Source organism: Notolepis coatsorum (genome assembly GCF_963971535.1).
Source record: "Notolepis coatsorum genome assembly, chromosome: 7".
Lineage (NCBI taxonomy): Eukaryota > Metazoa > Chordata > Actinopteri > Aulopiformes > Paralepididae > Notolepis > Notolepis coatsorum.
The window spans coordinates 33,183,585-33,202,438 of NC_140171.1; the positions used below are offsets into that span (position 1 = coordinate 33,183,585).

Consider the following 18,854-nt stretch of genomic DNA (forward strand, 5'->3'; position numbering starts at 1 on the left):
TGTCAGACCTTTTTTGGTCAAAATCTGCTTGTGCATGAACTAAAAGCTCATAACACTCAGACTAATTAGAGGTCTGGATGGTGGCGGTTACAGAGAGGCCCCTCATAATAATACAATTAGTTAGTTACATTATATTCATGTTCACATTTTAGACAAAACTCCTCGAACACAAACAATAGATGCACAAACAAATCCTGGAATATCAAAATTACGTATCTTGAGTCTCTGGATACAGGCAGCAGCGTCTCCTCCAAATGTACGCCTGCCAATTATCAGATAGAGCAGAATTTTGTGTGTGTGTGTGTCTTTGGTGGATACGAAGTCTAAGCTCTCTCAGATAGTGGGGGTGGTGATTATTATGTGAGATATGATTCACACTCCATTATTTTCACTATGAAGCATGAAATAAAGTGCCACAACCTCCCTATAAAAACAATACCATCAATATGCTGTAAAACACACACGTGAATGCTCACACACACACACACACACAGTTCAAGTTCAAGTTCAGTAATTTTTATTAGTGTGGTTGCCTCTGGTTAATTTTATAGTCATTAAAATTGTTCCCTCTCGGGCGGCCGGGTAGCGCAGCGGACTAAGCATCTGCCTACCACCGCAGAGACAGTGGGATCGTCATCACTGTAAATGAGGGAAACCTCAGTGCTTTCACGAATATAAATAAAGGTTTGAAATTAAATGAATCCAGCTGCCGCAGTACCTCCGGCTTGGTCAGTCGTCCATACTGACACAATTGGCAGTGTCAGTGGGTGGGAAGCCAGTGGGGTGGGTCCTGGTTGTTGTAAACAGCAACTCCTACAGGTCGGTCGGGGTGCCTGCTCAGCGAGGAAGGGATCTAGGTGAGGTAGTGTGATCCTCCCACGCGTTACACTCACCCAATGAGAGTCCTCGCTGTCAGGTGAAAAGAAGCGGCTGGCTGCGGAGGAAGAAGAGGTATCGGAGGAGACATGTGATAGGCTTCAACCCTCCCTAGACTGGCAAGTGGGGGGCAAATGCGCGCAATGACCAGGAGGGGGGGGGGGGGTATTCCCTCTCATGCAAAACGTACACATTAATAATACATTTGGTGAAACATTAAACCAGTATGAAAACTGGACGAGCTTTATGTCAAACCCGTTTAAATTGTTTTCCCATTCAATTTACATGTATAGCAAATATGGTTATTAATAGCCATAGGCAAGGTTAGAAATGACATACACGAATACAGTTCCATGGACACCCCAGGAATGAATTAAATACTAAACAGTGAAATGTGAGATTCTAGGCCAGAGCCTTCTCAAATATCTGCTTGTGCATAAACTCAGATAATATGGTAAATGCTCAGAAGATTTGAGCTCCCTTTAGAGGACTTTATTTAATGCAGTAGTGATGTTTCGAGCAGCAACGCTTCAAAGAGTCGCCATTTTACATACCTGTATTCAAAACGAAGTGACATACACAGCTGTTGCACATCACCATCGATTAAATAGCTGTTACAATGGGGTTGTGGAGTAGGACTCAATTGCAGGACGAATGAGGCAGGTGTAGGGTTTAAGGGTGTTTAACTCATTCTCTGCCACGCTGGGAACGGGATATGGCTATGTGCTGCCACGTATTAAACCAATGGAGTCGGTCACCTTGTTTGCAGGGCTATAACTATATTCTATATTCTAGCTATGGATGCAATACTATGGCCCATTTGACATTGAGTATCTATCGTTCAAGATGTGAAAAAGAAAAAGAATTTCCATCCATACATTCCCGTTTTATACCGTGGTGAATATACGTATGGTTTTAGAGAGGTTTAGGGTAATTCCTGGGAGGCTAGTAATAGTGTGAGGATTCGCCTGTTCCCTGGACCTTTATTCCCTGTCTCCTCACCTCACCAGCCCCCACCTTTGGACCTTCCCTGTCTACTCTCCTTCACCAGCCCCCACCCTTGCGATGATTTACTCTCCTCTGCTCTTCACCAGCCCCCACCCTTGGACTACCTTTCGCAGCTGTCATAGTTTATGATTAGCGCCCCAGAGGGCTTTAAATACCTGGACCTCCCCTCCAGTCCTGGTCGGGTCGTTCTTGTTACTACAATCTACTGCCGCGTCTCCGGCGTGAGACGTCGTGCCACCCCTGTACATCACCACCTGTCGCCGTTTGCCTGGAGTGGGACGCCGTCTACGCTCTCTAATTCTCTACGGGAGGTTTTCCAGTGTTCCCACTCCAGACGTCAAGCCGGCGCGCATCGCTTCCTATTTCCACGGGAGGATGCGTCTCTTCGCCCCGGTCCCCTGGGACCCCGGTGTTCTGCGCTGCCCATCTGCAGCTTCCGAGGAGGATCTCCGTGCCAGGCCTGGAGTAGTGTTCCCACTCCAGACGTCAAGCCGGTGCGCATCGCTTCCTATTTCCACGGGAGGATGCGTCTCTTCGCCCCGGTCCCCTGGGACCCCGGTGTTCTGCGCTGCCCTTCTGCAGCTTCCGAGGAGGATCTCCGTGCCAGGCCTCCGCCATCGGGCCCCTGGCCCCGTGCCAGGCCTCCGCCGTCGGGCCCCTGTTCCCGTGCCAGGCCTCCGCCGTCGGAACCCTGTCATCCCTGTAAGCAGCTCTGGCCCTCGCCCTGTCCAAGGCCTTAACCCTGTTCTCTGTCCCTGTCTCCAGCCCGCCTCTCTGGGCCTCTGTCCCTGTCCCCCTCTCCAGTGCCCCTGGTCCTGGTCCTTGACATTTTGCCCTGGCCCTGTCCCTTAGCCTTAGTCCCCTAGCCTGTTCGCCTCTTAAAGGCACAGTGCCGCTTTTTCCCTATTTCTTTGACTCTTGTGTTTTTGTGTTCTCCCTTAAAGGGACAGTGCCGCTTTTTGTTATTTAAGAAATAAATGCCTTGTTTTGGCTTACTCTCATACCTGTCTTGTGTTGTGCGATTGGGGTCGGTTACAAACCATAACAGTACGACCCGACCAGTCGACGACCCCAGCCAGCACAGACAGTGTATGTGAGTTAGCCCCTGTTAGTTCCCTCTAGTTCCCTCTAACCCACTCTAGCTCCCTCTAGCTCTCTCTAGTTCCCCTGTTAGTTCCCCTGTTGACTCCCCTGTTAGCTCCCCTGTTAGCCTCGTTAGCTCCCCTGTTAGCTACCCTGTTCCCCACAGCTAGGACTGTCCTTCCAGCTAGCTTGTTCTCCTTTGCTAGTCCAGCCCTGTCTGCTAGCCTAGCTCCGGCAGCTAGCACAGCCTCTATGCTAATGTAGCAGTACAGCTAGCATAGGCCCTGTAGCTAGCAGTGCTCTGGCAGCTACCCAGTCCCTCTGCTAGCCCCACTTTAGGTGTAGCTTCCCCTGCTAGCATGGCCCAGTTTTTTTTTGTTTGTTGCTTTATCATGTCCCCTGCCCCGCTGTCTGATTTTTTGGGTCGCCCGGTGGCTCCCGTGGAGGGGGAGGTACTGTGAGGATTCGCCTGTTCCCTGGACCTTTATTCCCTGTCTCCTCACCTCACCAGCCCCCACCTTTGGACCTTCCCTGTCTACTCTCCTTCACCAGCCCCCACCCTTGCGATGATTTACTCTCCTCTGCTCTTCACCAGCCCCCACCCTTGGACTACCTTTCGCAGCTGTCATAGTTTCTGATTAGCGCCCCAGAGGGCTTTAAATACCTGGACCTCCCCTCCAGTCCTGGTCGGGTCGTTCTTGTTACTACAATCTACTGCCGCGTCTCCGGCGTGAGACGTCGTGCCACCCCTGTACATCACCACCTGTCGCCGTTTGCCTGGAGTGGGACGCCGTCTACGCTCTCTAATTCTCTACAGGAGGTTTTCCAGTGTTCCCACTCCAGACGTCAAGCCGGCGCGCATCGCTTCCTATTTCCACGGGAGGATGCGTCTCTTCGCCCCGGTCCCCTGGGACCCCGGTGTTCTGCGCTGCCCGTCTGCAGCTTCCGAGGAGGATCTCCGTGCCAGGCCTGGAGTAGTGTTCCCACTCCAGACGTCAAGCCGGCGCGCATCGCTTCCTATTTCCACGGGAGGATGCGTCTCTTCGCCCCGGTCCCCTGGGACCCCGGTGTTCTGCGCTGCCCGTCTGTAGCTTCCGAGGAGGATCTCCGTGCCAGGCCTCCGCCGTCGGGCCCCTGTTCCCGTGCCAGGCCTCCGCCGTCGGAACCCTGTCATCCCTGTAAGCAGCTCTGGCCCTCGCCCTGTCCAAGGCCTTAACCCTGTTCTCTGTCCCTGTCTCCAGCCCGCCTCTCCGGGCCTCTGTCCCTGTCCCCCTCTCCAGTGCCCCTGGTCCTGGTCCTTGACATTTTGCCCTGGCCCTGTCCCTTAGCCTTAGTCCCCTAGCCTAGGCTTATGGAATTGTCAATCAGCAGTCAAGAAAGCTGACTTCATTACTGCCTACGCCCATAGTCTAAATCTGCAGCTCCTGGCTCTAACTGAGACCTGGATAACCCCCAATAACTCATCAACACCTGCAGCATTATCTACAAACTATAACTTCACTCACACACCTCGACCTTCCAGACGGGGTGGAGGCACTGCCCTCATGACATCTCCTTCATGGGCTACAAATGTAACACCACTCCCAGAACTGTCACTCTCCTCTCTTGAATATCATGCAGTATCTGTCTCTAATCCTTTCAATCTCACCATTGTTACACTCTACCGCCCTCCAGGTACACTCGATCACTTCACAGATGAGCTGGACATGCTTCTTAGCTCCTTACCGGAAGATGGTACCCCTCTCCTTCTACTGGGCGACTTCAACCTGCCTGACTCATCTCAGTCAGTCATAGTAGTCTCCCTCCTACAATCGTTTGACCTGACTCCCACTGCCATGCCTCCCACCCACAAAGCAGGCAACTCCTTGGATCTCATATTTTCCCGTAACTCCAGCATCATTAACACCACGGTAACTCCCCTACATGTATCTGACCATTCCTTCATATCCTTCTCACTAACTCTCATGCTTAACCGAAAGGTCTTCACCCCAACTCAAACAGTCTCACTCAGACGCAACCTGCCCTCCCTATCCCCCTCCACCCTCTCCTCTGACATACTATCCGCTCTACCTTTGAGTGACACCTTCTCTGCTCTCTCCACAGAGATGGCAACCTCCACCCTCCTTTCAGCCCTTGCAACCTCCTTCGACAAGCTCTGTCCCCTCGTTGAGAAACCTGCCCGCCGTTCCCCACCCAGTCCATGGCTGACAGATCCAGTGAGAGAACAAAGACAGGTCCTGAGAGCAGCTGAAAGGAAGTATAGAAAGTCACGCCTCACTGCTGACATCGACACATATCACAACCTCTTGTTAACATTCTCCAAAACCATCACTAATGCCAAAGCTTCTTTCTTCCACCATAGGATCGAGGCCTCTGCCAAGAATCTTCGCAAACTGCATGCTACCATGTCCTCCCTCCTCACTCCCCCCCCACCCCCCCCTCCCTCATCTTTCTCTGCCGAAGACTTTGCGATCTTCTTTGAGGAAAAAGTGGAGAACATCCGCAGCTCCTTCTCCCAACCCCCACCCATTCCAAATGCTGAATCGAGAACCTCATCCTTCACTCTGTCATCTTTCTCTCCCATTACAGAAGCAGAGACCCTGACACTGGTAACGTCAAACCGTCCGACTACTTGCCAGCTGGACCAGCTACCCTCCCCACTCCTCCAGACCATAGCACCAGACATCCTCCCATTCCTAACTGCAACCATCAACTCCTCACTCAACTCGGGGGTGGTCCCCACCTCCCTAAAACAAGCCAGAGTCACGCCGCTCATAAAAAAACCAACCCTGAACCCTACCGTCATAGGCAACTACCGTCCTGTCTCTCTTCTCTCCTTCCTTTCTAAAACACTTGAACGTGCTGTATCCAACCAACTTACTGCTTATCTCTTACAGAATGACCTCCTAGACCCTAATCAGTCAGGCTTCAGGACTGGTCACTCCACAGAGACAGCCCTCATTGCGGTCACAGAGGCACTTCACTTAGCAAAAGCGAAAGGCCTCTCCTCTGTCCTGATTCTCCTAGATCTATCTGCAGCCTTCGACACAGTCAACCACCAGATCCTCCTTGCGGCCCTCGCAGGAATGGGAGTGGCTGGCTCTGCGCTGACATGGCTGTCATCATACCTCAATGACCGCTCCTACCAAGTGTCATGGAGAGGGACCCTGTCGGCCACCCGCCCCCTGCGGACGGGTGTCCCTCAGGGCTCGGTTTTAGGACCCCTTCTCTTCTCCCTCTACACTAAATCACTGGGTAACATTATCACGTCTCATGGCTTCTCCTACCATTGTTATGCCGACGATACTCAACTCTTCCTCTCCTTCCCTCCCTCAGATATCCACGTCTCTGAGCGGATCTCGGCCTGTCTGTCCGACATCTCAGCCTGGATGACGTCCAACCACCTCAAACTGAACCTAAGCAAAACAGAATTGCTCCACCTGCCGGCCAAATCCTCCCCCCTAACCGACCTTTCAATCACAGTCGAGAATACAGCTGTGACTGCGTCCCCGACCGCCAAGAACCTTGGTGTTGTCCTCGACGACCAGTTGAACTTCTCTGCTCACATCGCAGCGACGACCAGAACCTGCCGATTCCTCCTGAGCAACGTCAGAAGGATACGCCCCTTCCTGACAAAAGAAGCCACCCAACTCCTCGTCCAATCAACAGTCATCTCCCGCCTCGACTACTGCAATGCACTGCTCGCTGGCCTCCCGGCCACTGCCACTAAGCCTCTTCAACTCATTCAGAACGCAGCGGCCCGCCTGATCTCAAACCTACCGAAGTCGGCCCATGTCACCCCACTTCTTAGGGACCTGCACTGGCTCCCCATTGCTGCACGAATCCGCTTCAAGGCCCTCGACCTAGCATACCGTGCGGCAAAGGGAACCGCTCCCGCCTACCTCCGGTCAATGGTCTCTAACTACACACCCTCAAGACCCCTACGCTCTGCATCTTCTGGCCGCCTCAGACCTACTCCTATCCAAGCTCCGGGAGGGTCATCAAAGAGAAGTCGCCTATTCTCAGTCCTTGCCCCACAATGGTGGAATGAACTACCCACCCCAGTTAGGACAGCCGAATCACGTCCAATCTTTCGCCGTCGACTAAAGACGCACTTCTTCAACCATTATCTGAATTAAAAAAAAAAAAAAAAAAAAAAATCTAACCCTAACTAACCGTACTGTCATGCACTTGTCCTAATAAACTAACCTACACTGTAGCACTCAACACTTTGATGAACATTGTTGCTCAGCTGATAGAGTTGTGCCCTTCCTGATGGCTTGTCGTACAGAACTTGTAAGTCGCTTTGGATAAAAGCGTCAGCTAAACGACTAAATGTAAAAATGTAAATGTAGCCTGTTCGCCTCTTAAAGGCACAGTGCCGCTTTTTCCCTATTTCTTTGACTCTTGTGTTTTTGTGTTCTCCCTTAAAGGGACAGTGCCGCTTTTTGTTATTAAGAAATAAATGCCTTGTTTTGGCTTACTCTCATACCTGTCTTGTGTTGTGCGATTGGGGTCGGTTACAAACCATAACAAATAGCCCGATACACGTATTATATTAAATCCATTGGCATTTCGTCCCTACACACGCTACACTTAAAAATGTAAATGCATATGATCGGTATTATGTTCCATCATGAATGCATGAAAGGGGGTGGGGGGGTCGTTTCTGATTAATTGATTGTCAATAATGGCATCCGTTAGTACAACAACATACGCTGATCAGGGCAATGGCTATGAAAACAAGGCACAATCAAGCTGAAATTGACATTAAATTGCTATTACCTGTGGCCGGTGGGATTCCAAAAAGAATATTCCAATTATTTGATTGCCATCTGGTAGATCGTATGTCCATTTGGCTCACGACATAACCCACCACAGCATAATGAATCGGGGGTCCCGAAAACAATTCAATGCGATCGGGTGAAACCCTTGATCCAGGTTACTAGAAAAATAACGTATATATACGTGGTTGGTGTTCAACGATTGGTGGACAAACGCGTATATAACCGTTGTTGGCAGAGAATCAGTTAATAACAAATAAAAAACATAAAGTTCAGAGGCAAAAAAAATCCCAAACACAAACTATACGCACTGGAGAACAAAACACTGGAGAGTAGAGATAAGTTACATAGAAAAATAACCTCGATCAGCAAACATGGAATAGATGACACCTAGTCACCAACAGTGGACATGTAACATGAAACAAGGAACTCAAATACACAGGGAGCTCATTACAAACTAGAGACACCTGGGATAATTACAACTAGAGACACCTGGGATAATTACAGTACAACTAGAGACACCTGGGATAGTTACAGTACAACTAGAGACACATGGAACAGGAAACAGACTAACAAAGAGCATGAAACGAAACAAGGAACTACAACTATGGAAAACAAGATAGGAAACGAAATACAAGACACTGGGGCAAAACAAGAATACTACAAAGACAAGAATAAACCAAGAACATAATACAAGAATATCTGTAAATGCTTTGTGCATGTTAAGTAGAGTATAGAAAACTGGGGTAATCAAGTCAACAGTCATACAGTATGCATGTTCAGGTTTAGTGATGACACCTTGTTCCAGCACTGCTGTGTATTAATGTTTTTTAGTTTTTTTTTTACTTCTGAAATTGGGTTGTGCTCGGTCCTTGGACCCCTCCTCTTCTCCCTCTACACCAAATCTCTGGGTAACATTATCACATCTCATGCCTTCTCGTATCATTGCTATGTCGATGATACTCAACTCTTCCTCTCCTTTCCTCCCTCAGAGACCGTTTCACGCGTTCAGGAATCCGGAGGAGGATTTTTGTAAATTTGTTAGTACAAACTTTTTACCAATATATTTACAAAGGTACTTGAGGACCAATGTGTCTAGAGCTGAGTTTCTATATTTAGGAAGAATTAAATAATGGATTTACCTCTAGAGTTGCATTGTCACTATTATCAACATATTGCTACATTGTCATACAGTGAACACACACATACACACAATTCTTATTTTTTGGGGGTCCTCTCTGCACTTCACACCACACAGTTCACAAACATACACAAACATACACCAAACACTAGTGAACCGAGTTATATCAGGCCAACAGAAAAACAGGGAGAAAAGGGATATAACAAGAAGTGCCATGTGATTATAAACAGCAGGAGGGCTTCTGATTGGTCAACTGGTGGAATGGTTGATCACATGTTGTCTTCTTCTTATTGGTGTCTCCTTGAGTGACAGGAACCTGGGTCAGAATAGCATGAGAGAGAGAGAGAGAGAGAGAGAGAGAGAGAGAGAGAGAGAGAGAGAGAGAGAGAGAGAGAGAGAGAGAGAGAGAGAGAGAGAGAGAGATAGAGAGAGAGAGAGATTTTTTTAGATTTTAGAAAAACATTTATTTACATAAAATCACTACAAGGTGTGTCTCAATACAGTTACATACATACACATTGTATCTCACATCATACATGTGTTCTTATCACTCAAAAACCACATGAGATTTCACATAAAAACAGTGTTAAAACACAGCTGCCCCTCTACAACACAACAAATAACTTCCTTGAAACTCCACCGAAACACAAATTCATCAATATTATTCATTAGGGAATAAAACCTAAAATCCACTCTGACCCTGGCTCTTACCAATGCTTTAAACATTGGCATCAGCTCACCACCTAAGCCATTCTCCATTTGTATTTTTCTGGTCTTATAGATGGCCATTTTGGCTTGACCCACAACAAAATTCAACATTTGCCACTTCATTACATTGTTTTTTTTGTAACCAGCCCCAAACACAAAAGCTATTTCACTCCAACTCTCACCACATTTCAAAAACACATTATTCAATGTTTCGAACAGACCTTCAAGTCTTTTGCAATCTAAAAAACAATGAAAGATTGTTTCTGGCTCCTGACAAAAAGGACAACTAATTGTTACTGTAACTGAGGGGTACAATTCCCTCACTGTATTAAATAAGTATGGTATCATTAAACCACTACTGCTTTATGTACATTACTACTGGCCATACAGTACACAGGTATATGAGATGAACACACCCACAATAACACGGCTTCACAAGAAATACTGTTTAGAAGAATATTTATTAGCAGCACGAAGATTATCTTACATTACTTTACTTATCAAGATTGAGAATTGCGCTTGTAAGGCGAAGAATGTGCATGAATAGGTCAAGAGCGTAAGTCCATGAGCATATTACGCAGGAGATAATTAATACCACCTGTATCATAAGAATTATATATATGGTACACTAGTAGGGCAGCTGGAGATACTAATAGGGTCCCTCCGGTTGTAGGCCAGCAGGGGAGAGGATTTGTCGGTAGCAGAAAGTCTGGGTCAACGAGGAATAAGGAGACTCCAGGTACAGGAGACAGTGCAATAATCCCTTGATCCGTAGACGAACAACAGCTATTCTCCAGTATGCAATGCCGCATGGAGGAAAGCTAGCCAGCCTCAGAGTACTAGAGGCGGGCTCGACGGTGCTCCTCACAGGGTAGATCCCACACAACAGTGGGTGTAGACGATTCTCCGCTCCAACAGCTACAGGACCAAAGCAAATATAATCCAGCCGAAAAGGGCTCTGTAGTCGTCGGGTAGGTTATCCAGTGTACATATCCACATGGTTCTCGTCTAGGGCTCCTCGGATGACGGCACCAGGTTAAGCCGCCCAGCCTGGATAAGCACACTAGCTCGGTACGATGAAACGTTGGTAATGCTGGTCACTGTAGAACGGTAGCCGCACGATACACTATACATAATAGACTATTACTTAATAATAGAATAGGTCGAACTCGACGATCCAGCGTTAAACTCTGACACTTCAGCTATCAATTCGCACGCGGTCTCAAGGCTCTATTTTGGGGCAAAACGGGCCCACTTCACAGCACGTTGTATCGTGGTGTGAGGCTTCAACTTATTGGGTAACTCTACTGCTGTATCCACCTGCGACGTATTTATACGTTAGGTGAACAATCTAGTACCAGCCTTATTTCTGTCTCGTATTCTTGCGCAGAGCCGGTCATGTCCAGGCATGTCTTTGGCGGTGACTTTGAACTAGACATTGGGGGTATGGCCGTGGCGCCTAGGGGATCGCTGTCCAATAGGAGAACGAAATATTATGGTCTGTACTAGGTAAAGGGATATTCCGTGTATATGTACAAAGAATATACAAGGGATATCAGACGATATACAAATACTATACAATATATCTCAAGTAATAAATATATATATTCGGTTTAATCTGATCCTTTGTAACAGTTACAGTGGGGTTTCATTTAGCAACCAAACAATTAACTGCTACTGCCCCTTTCAAAATCTTCCACTGAAGGTCACCTGTCCTTTTGTTTAGCGGTGGCTTATACAGCACTCTCCACACTGGTGTATATGTATCTTGTACCCTCAGTCTCTCTCTCCACACAGTGTCTGTTCTTCCACTCAATTGAGATTTATGCAACGCTTTGACACAATACTTTACCCATTTAACATATACAGGTTCGTAGGTAAAATATATAAGCAACCCAACATGGGTCCCGTCAGTCCTGTTTGGTCAATTTCAATACCCAACTCAGGGAACGGATCCCCCTCGTCAGGACTTTCTGTTCCACTGGAGTATTCTCGTAACATGCCTTGTTCCTCGGTGCTCAGTTTCCCATTCCATGCATTTAAAATGTCTCTGGTATGACGGGATGACCTCAGACCCAGTAGAGAAGCCACTGCCACCATGTTGTGAAGTCCTGGCCCAGCTACATCCACTACATGCCTCAGTTTTACTGCCCCCACTGAGCACAAACGCTGGACAAGCCCAGGCCTACTATTGTCTTGAATGTCTAGCCGGGCCCCATACATTTATTTATGGTTTAAATAAAAACCATGCTCTAAAAAGACTGATAAAAAGGAGGCATTCCACACCAATGTGCAAAATTACAGTTAGTTAAAAACAGAGATGCATCCAAACCCACCCCTTCCACTCTCTTTAAACATTACATGTTTCCAGACAACATTGTCACCTCCTATTAAAAACCGCTGGATATGCTGCAATCTAAAAGCTGCCTTTCTACTCTCCAGGTGCACTAAACCCTGACCCCCCTCCTCCTTCGGCAGATAAAGTACACTCTGTGGCACCCAATGCAAATTATCCCAAAAAAACGAACCATTACAGACTGCGCAGTAATCCAGCAGGGGGCTCCAGACATTTTAGCTTGTGCCAGAGAGTTGATGCAACCAAGTTATTGATGATCAGAGCCCTCCCTCTGTAAGACATTTGGGGTAACAGCCACCTCCACTTGTTCAACTTCCCCTCTACCTTTTCTACCACTCCTTCCCAGTTCTTCTGTACCGTCTGATCATCACCTAAGTAAACCCCCAGGTACTTTAATCCCCCCCTCTTCCAGCTTAAACCTCCTGGCAACTGAGGAAGACCTGTCGCCCACCTCCCAACTGCTACAGCCTCACTCTTTGCCCAGTTCACTTTCGCAGCTGACATCTTTCCAAAATGTTCAACAATGTTGCCCAAAACCGTCACATCTTGTTGATTTTTAATGATCACAACAATATCATCTGCATATGCAGATACAAAAAAGTGTATTAAAATCAGGTAAAAACAGGCCATTTATGTTAGCATGAACATTGTGCAACATAGGTTCAATGGAAAAAGCATACAGCATACCAGACATAGAGCAACCCTGTCTTATACTCAGGGGGTGTGCGAGCAGTGCGGTCGCACAGGGCCTCGCGGGAAGGGGGGCCTCGAAAAAAAAAAAAAAAAAAAAAATTATTTATTATTTTTTTTTATTTTTTTTGCAAGGCCCCCCTTCCCGCGAGGCCCTTTTTCATCACAGACCTAAAATCTAGTTTTGCTTATATGCTTATATATTTCACATTAGAGTCACGTTTGTAGAATGTTCCTGGCTCTGCGGCTCTGCACTATTCTCTATTGGAGCTCTGGGGCTCTGCAGCAGACATACTATTGGTTTCAAGAAGGGAGGGGTTACATTATGTGTACGCTGGCGTGCGTCAGCTGCATTTGACTATTTCGCGCGTGCAGCTTTGGAGGTTATGCTTAGTTATGCCAGCCAAAACGAAGAGGACGGTCATTCGGCAGATGGACTGAAGATGAAAGTTGTTGCATGTTAGACAGTTCAGTCAGGCTAGAGGCAGGGACAGCTAGTTAGCTTTAGCTACGTTATAATATTGAGTGCTAACGTGTGGTTCAGTCGGGATAGCCATGATGATGTCGGCTAGTAGCTAGCTTAGCTAAAGGCTAACTAGCGTTAGCTAACCTAGAGAGAGCGCGTGCAGCATTGTTATGCCAAGATGAAGAGGACGGTCATTCGGCAGATGAACTTCGTCAACTCCACGCGGTTGTCTCCATCCTCTTGGACGTTTGGTGAGTTTTTAATGCACTCTATTCTATTCCCGCCGTGGATATCTCTCTCTCTCTCTCTCTCTCTCTCTCTCTCTCTCTCTCTCTCTCTCTCTCTCTCGGGAGCCAAATGGGCCGGCTAGCTGTTGTAGTAGCTAACGGTGTGTGGCCTGGTGTCAGCACCTGGTGCGAGGGAGGTGAGCTTGGTGTTTCATTATGAGAATATCTCCATGCTCAAGTCGGCTATAGTCCGCGAGGGACTTGTTGCCGGCACCGCTATGGTAAACACCATTCTGTAGTGGGACGTGTATTGCCTTCTTTTTCCCTTCCCTCTTCGGATGAGAAGAGGACAACACAGCGGCTGTCTGAAGTGTTGGCCTGTATTGCTTTTCTCACGTTGTAAAGTTTTTCAGTGGTAGCCGCATAGCTTGCTTCTGCGTTAGCTAGTGGTTAGCGATAGCCGGGTTGAGCTAACTGTTAGCCAGTTAGCTGTTTAGCTACGACGTTAGCTGCTCGTTTTCGCACGGCTGGGAACGTTAGCTTGATGCTATCAGTTAGCCTAGAGTTAGCTGTTAGCTTGTGCTACGACCATTGACATTAGCCGTGAGAATAGCAGGCCCTGGCACTCTGACTACGACATCATCTTTGACAGAAGATGTAGTCGGGCCTGCACCATGACAAGGCTCCGGCCATAGCTTTCTTTTTGTCCCGCCAGCGAGAGGCCTTTCGTCAACGTGGAGACCTGTGTTGCGGCCTTTCGCCCTGCGTTCCTTGGTGCAGGTAAGATGTCCATTGGACATTACCCCACTCTTCCTTCCTTCCCCTCCCGAATGTTTTGTTAATAACGATGTTTTTTTCCAGGCAAAACATATGTTACTTCACAACATTTGGAGATACGACATGTGCTGTGTGTGAATTGTCTTGGTCGTTTGTGTAGCTTGGGTAGCGTTGGCCAAAGCTGTGTGTGGCCTGGTGTCAGTACCTGGCTACTCTATTTGCAGTTAGCCTATTTAGCTGATGTCGGCCATTGGCTCCTTGCTACTTTGTTTTCTCTGGTATAGACCCTCTTCTCTTTGGATTTAAGTGTTGATCTTTGTCCTTTTGGATCTATGTATATTCATGTTGCCTTTGTGAAGTTATCTTTTCCTTCTGTTTTGTTCTTCCATTAAAAGTTGAATATCCTTTAGGGGCTCATCTTTGCTTATCTCTCTCATACATGCTCTCTCTCTAACACACACACACACAGACATGCTCTCTCTCTAACACACAAACACACATGCTCTCTCTCTCTCTCTCTCTTTCTAACACACAGACATGCTCTATATCTCTCTCTAACACACAAAATGACATGCTCTCTCTCTATATATTTCTCTCTCTCTCTAACACACACACACAAACAGACATGCTCTCTCTCTCTATCTCTCTCTCTCTGGCCTTGCTCTGGTGGAGGGTCAGGGGCATTGCCGGGTCTGTGCAGCGATAACACTGTATATTGACTGTAGAACGGGAGCTCTCTCTCGCTCTCTCTCTTGCTATATGTTGACTGTATCATGCCCAGCCTCGGGCAGCGCTATTATTTAAGAATATGTTGACTGTATAAAAAAAAAAAAAAAAAATATATATATATATATATATATATATATATATATATATATATATATATATATATATATATATATATATATATATATATATATATATATATTTTTTTTTTACCTTTTAGGGGGGTGGGGGGGGGGTGGGGGGCTCGCGTTTAAATCTCTCACAGGGCCTCGCATTTCTCCCAGGCGGCCCTGCTTATACCCCTAGTTGCTTTAAAAGGTTTACTCAAAACACCATTAATTTTCAGCACACTCTCAATGTCTTTATACATCACCTTAATCTTGGCAATGAATCCAGGGCTGAGGCCAAACCTTTCTAACACTTTCCACAGGTAGGCTACTGGTGCTCAACCCGATCAAAAGCCTTTTCCTGGTCCAAAGAAACCAGACCTGCATCAAAACCCGCTGAACCAGAGACTTCCAAAAGATCTTGAATTAATGACACATTGTCAACAATGGACCTGCCAGGCACACAGTACGTTTGTGTCCTGTGGATGACCTGGTCCATCACCTTTTTCAGTCTGTTGGCTAGTACTTTAGGCAGCAGCTTATATTCGCAACATAAAAGCGACACTGGTCTCCAGTTCTTTATTTCTTGGAGGTCTCCTTTTTTGGGCAACAGAGCCAGAACTGCTCTCCTGCAACTCTGAGGCAGCAATGAGTCCTCAAAACTCTCATTAAAACCTCCAACACATCCTCCTTCAATTCGTTCCAGAAAGCTCTATAGAACTCTGGTGGGAGCCCATCTATCCCAGGAGCCTTCCCCCCCTGCATGCTTTGCAGTGCCCCGTCCACCTCCTCTGCGGTCAAAGGGTCCTCCAACTCCTTATTGCTCTCCTTTGAAACAATAGGTAGACCACTGCAGAAAGATTCAAATGCCGGTTCATCCTCCTCATATTCACTTTTAAACAAGTGAGCATAAAAATCAACAGCCCTCCGCCGGATATCCCTGGCTTCAGTTAGAACCTGCCCTTTATCCAAACGGAGAGCATGAATAAACCTGCTCTGTCCATTTCTTTTTTCCAGACTGAAAAAAAACGTTGATGGCGAATCCATCAGCGCAACATTCTGAAAATGTGACCGGACCAGCGCCCCCTGTGTTCTAGTGCCCAACAAGTCTGCCAGTACAGCTTTTTTGAATTTGAGGTCTTCATTATACCCTCAATTTCCTGTGGACTCCGCAGAAGCCTGCAGCTCCACTATTTCAATCTCCAGATCTCTTATAGATTTGGTGATGTCACAAGAAACACTGAGAGCGTACTGTTGACAAAGCTGTCGAATCTTCACTTTCCCACAATCCCACCACTGTTTCAAGGATGCAAAATCCCCTTTCCTATTTAAAAAATCGTCCAAAAAATACAAATGTTTCCTAAAATTCACATCTAAAAGCAAAGCCGTGTTAAAATGCCAGTATGCAGACTTGTGTTTAACATTTGCAATAAACACATTGTATGATACCATTGAGTGATCAGAAAAACCTATAGGTATTATCCTGCACTCCTTCACAGTACTAAAATGATGTTTAAAACAATAAAACCTAAAATCTAATCTGGCCATAGAAAAACGACTCTCTCTACAATGAGTCCAAGTGTATTGTCTTTGTTTATCGTGGATTCCCCTCCATACATCAATTAAATCATTAGTGTTCACAAGCTGCTTCATAGCTTGTTTTGAAGCAGGATGTGGTTCACTGTGGTTCCTATCTATCTGATCATTCTCCGTACAATTGAAATCACCTCCCAAAAATAAAAAGTCTTCAGGCTCACACTGACCTAAAACTACTCCAATTTCACTTAAAAACTGAACCCTGGTAGATCCTACATTTGGAGCATAAACATTTACAAAAACAATATTAAAAAGCTCATATTTGGCTTTAACTATCAACAACCTACCCTTAATATTTTCTTCCACAACGAAGATTTTGGCATAAAATGTCTGGAGAAAAGGACAGCCACACCTCCACTACTGTTACTTAAGTGGCTTAAAACAACGTCCCCATCCCATTCTCTCCTCCAGTCAGTTTCATTTAAAGGGTCACGTTTAGTGTGCGTTTCTTGAATCATCATTACATTGCATCTCTTCAATTTACAAAGTTCAAACAGGCTTGCTCTCTTCCTCATATCTCTGGCTCCATTTATATTGAGTATGGAAACCTTGATATTACTCATGATCTCTAAAAGGAGTGTACAACAGAAGAAAAAAAACACTGGAAACGACCTGGATTCTGGTTTCCCTTCATTGTGTGTTTTATTGTGCTTCAGTACAATTTTCCTCAGCCTAAAAACCTTCTTCTGTTGTGATTCAGGCACTTGTGAATCAGTGAGAAACTCATCTTCTTCACTACTCGTTTCAACATCCTCCTCACCCTCCTCCATACTGGACAAATACTCTCTTTCTGCATCCTGCTCCACCTCCTCCTGACTCCCTTTGACAACACTTTCCTCACTTTTTTCAGCCTGAGAGCCACTATTGTCACTTTCCTTTTCCCTTTCAACTGACTCAGGTATATCCTCCCCCACCCCACCACTTTTGTCATCCAATGTCTTACTGTTTACATTATTCATCACATTCGACTCTTCCTCTACTATTCCACCGTCACTTGTTGTCACTTTCTCCACTGTCTGGCTGTTTTCATTATCCACCACATTCGGTTTTTCCCCTACTATTCCACTGTCACTTGTTGTCCCATTTTCCACTGTCTGGCTGTTTTCATTATCCACCACATTCGGCTTTCCCCCTCTCTTTCTCCGACGCGGTATTGGAAGGACCGAACCACCACTGTTCTCCCCTGTTACCCCACAGTCGCCACTGGTTGAGGGGGGAGCAGCGTCTCTCACTCCTCCCTCCTCTGTACCATGGCTCTGCTCTGTACCTGCTGCACTGGCTCTGCGGCTCTGCAGTTGGATACTATTGGCTGCACTGCTCGCAGCTCTGCGCTGCCACACTCCTCCCCCCTCTACACCTGGGGCGGAGGCTGCCTCGCCTCTCTCCCCGGACAATCGCACACTATATGTCCCTCTTCCCCACACTTGAAACACTTTCCAGAGTTCCCAGAATTTACAAAAACCACATAATCAAACTCGTCAACTTTTATCTTGAAAACCAAATCAAGCTCTTCTCCGCTGTTGTTTAGAATCATTAAAACCTGTCGTCTATGTGAGACAACTTGCTTTAAAAGCTGAGATTTACATCCCAACGACATTTTCCTTATCGTGGAAATTATCCTCCCATGTCGTGCTAGTTGACTTATCAATAGTTCGTCGCTGATGAACGGTGGAATGTTGGAAATAAAGACCTTTCTGCCTGGTGTGGAGAGAGGCTCCACGGAAAGAAAAACGCCATCAACACTGATCCGTAATTGGACTACCGTATGCACCTTGTCCAAAGAATCAAGAAAATGTCAACAATGTCTGCCACTGCCAAGCTGCAGTCCTCTACTGACACATTAGGAACAGATATCTTAACGCCATGCTTTCTACCGAGTCTGGAAAAATCCATACTGACGTCTCACGCCAGCCAGTATCACAGACTGGCCGACTGCCAAACAAACAAAACACTCCCACTTAACCCTATACACACCAAAACACACAGCAAACTAACACTACACTATAATACAATATCCCATAAATAAATTTACAAATTAGATAGATAAAGATAGAAAAAAACCTCCACACACCTCCAACCTCCACTCTCCAATCTCACTCCCAGCATGCAGAGAGAGAGAGAGAGAGAGAGAGACAGAGAGAGAGAGAGAGAGAGAGAGAGAGAGAGAGAGAGAGAGAGAGAGAGAGAGAGAGAGAGAGAGAGAGAGAGAGAGAGATAATATAATAATAAATAATAGATACTGTAAGCAAGCACAAGATTCCTCTGGTGTTAAACCAAAGAGGGCACAAACTGGACCAGGGTCAAATTGG

The 18,854-nt window shown here is 46.5% G+C and overlaps 1 protein-coding gene across 1 annotated transcript in view; it reads right to left on the minus strand.

Annotated features, from left to right (window-relative positions):
- The window catches only part of LOC311231611 (somatostatin receptor type 5-like), a gene marked incomplete at both ends in the record, with an annotated part of 122,767 nt that overhangs the window by 20,836 nt on the left and 83,077 nt on the right, over positions 1-18,854 (minus strand). The gene's annotated exons all lie outside the window — the stretch shown is intronic.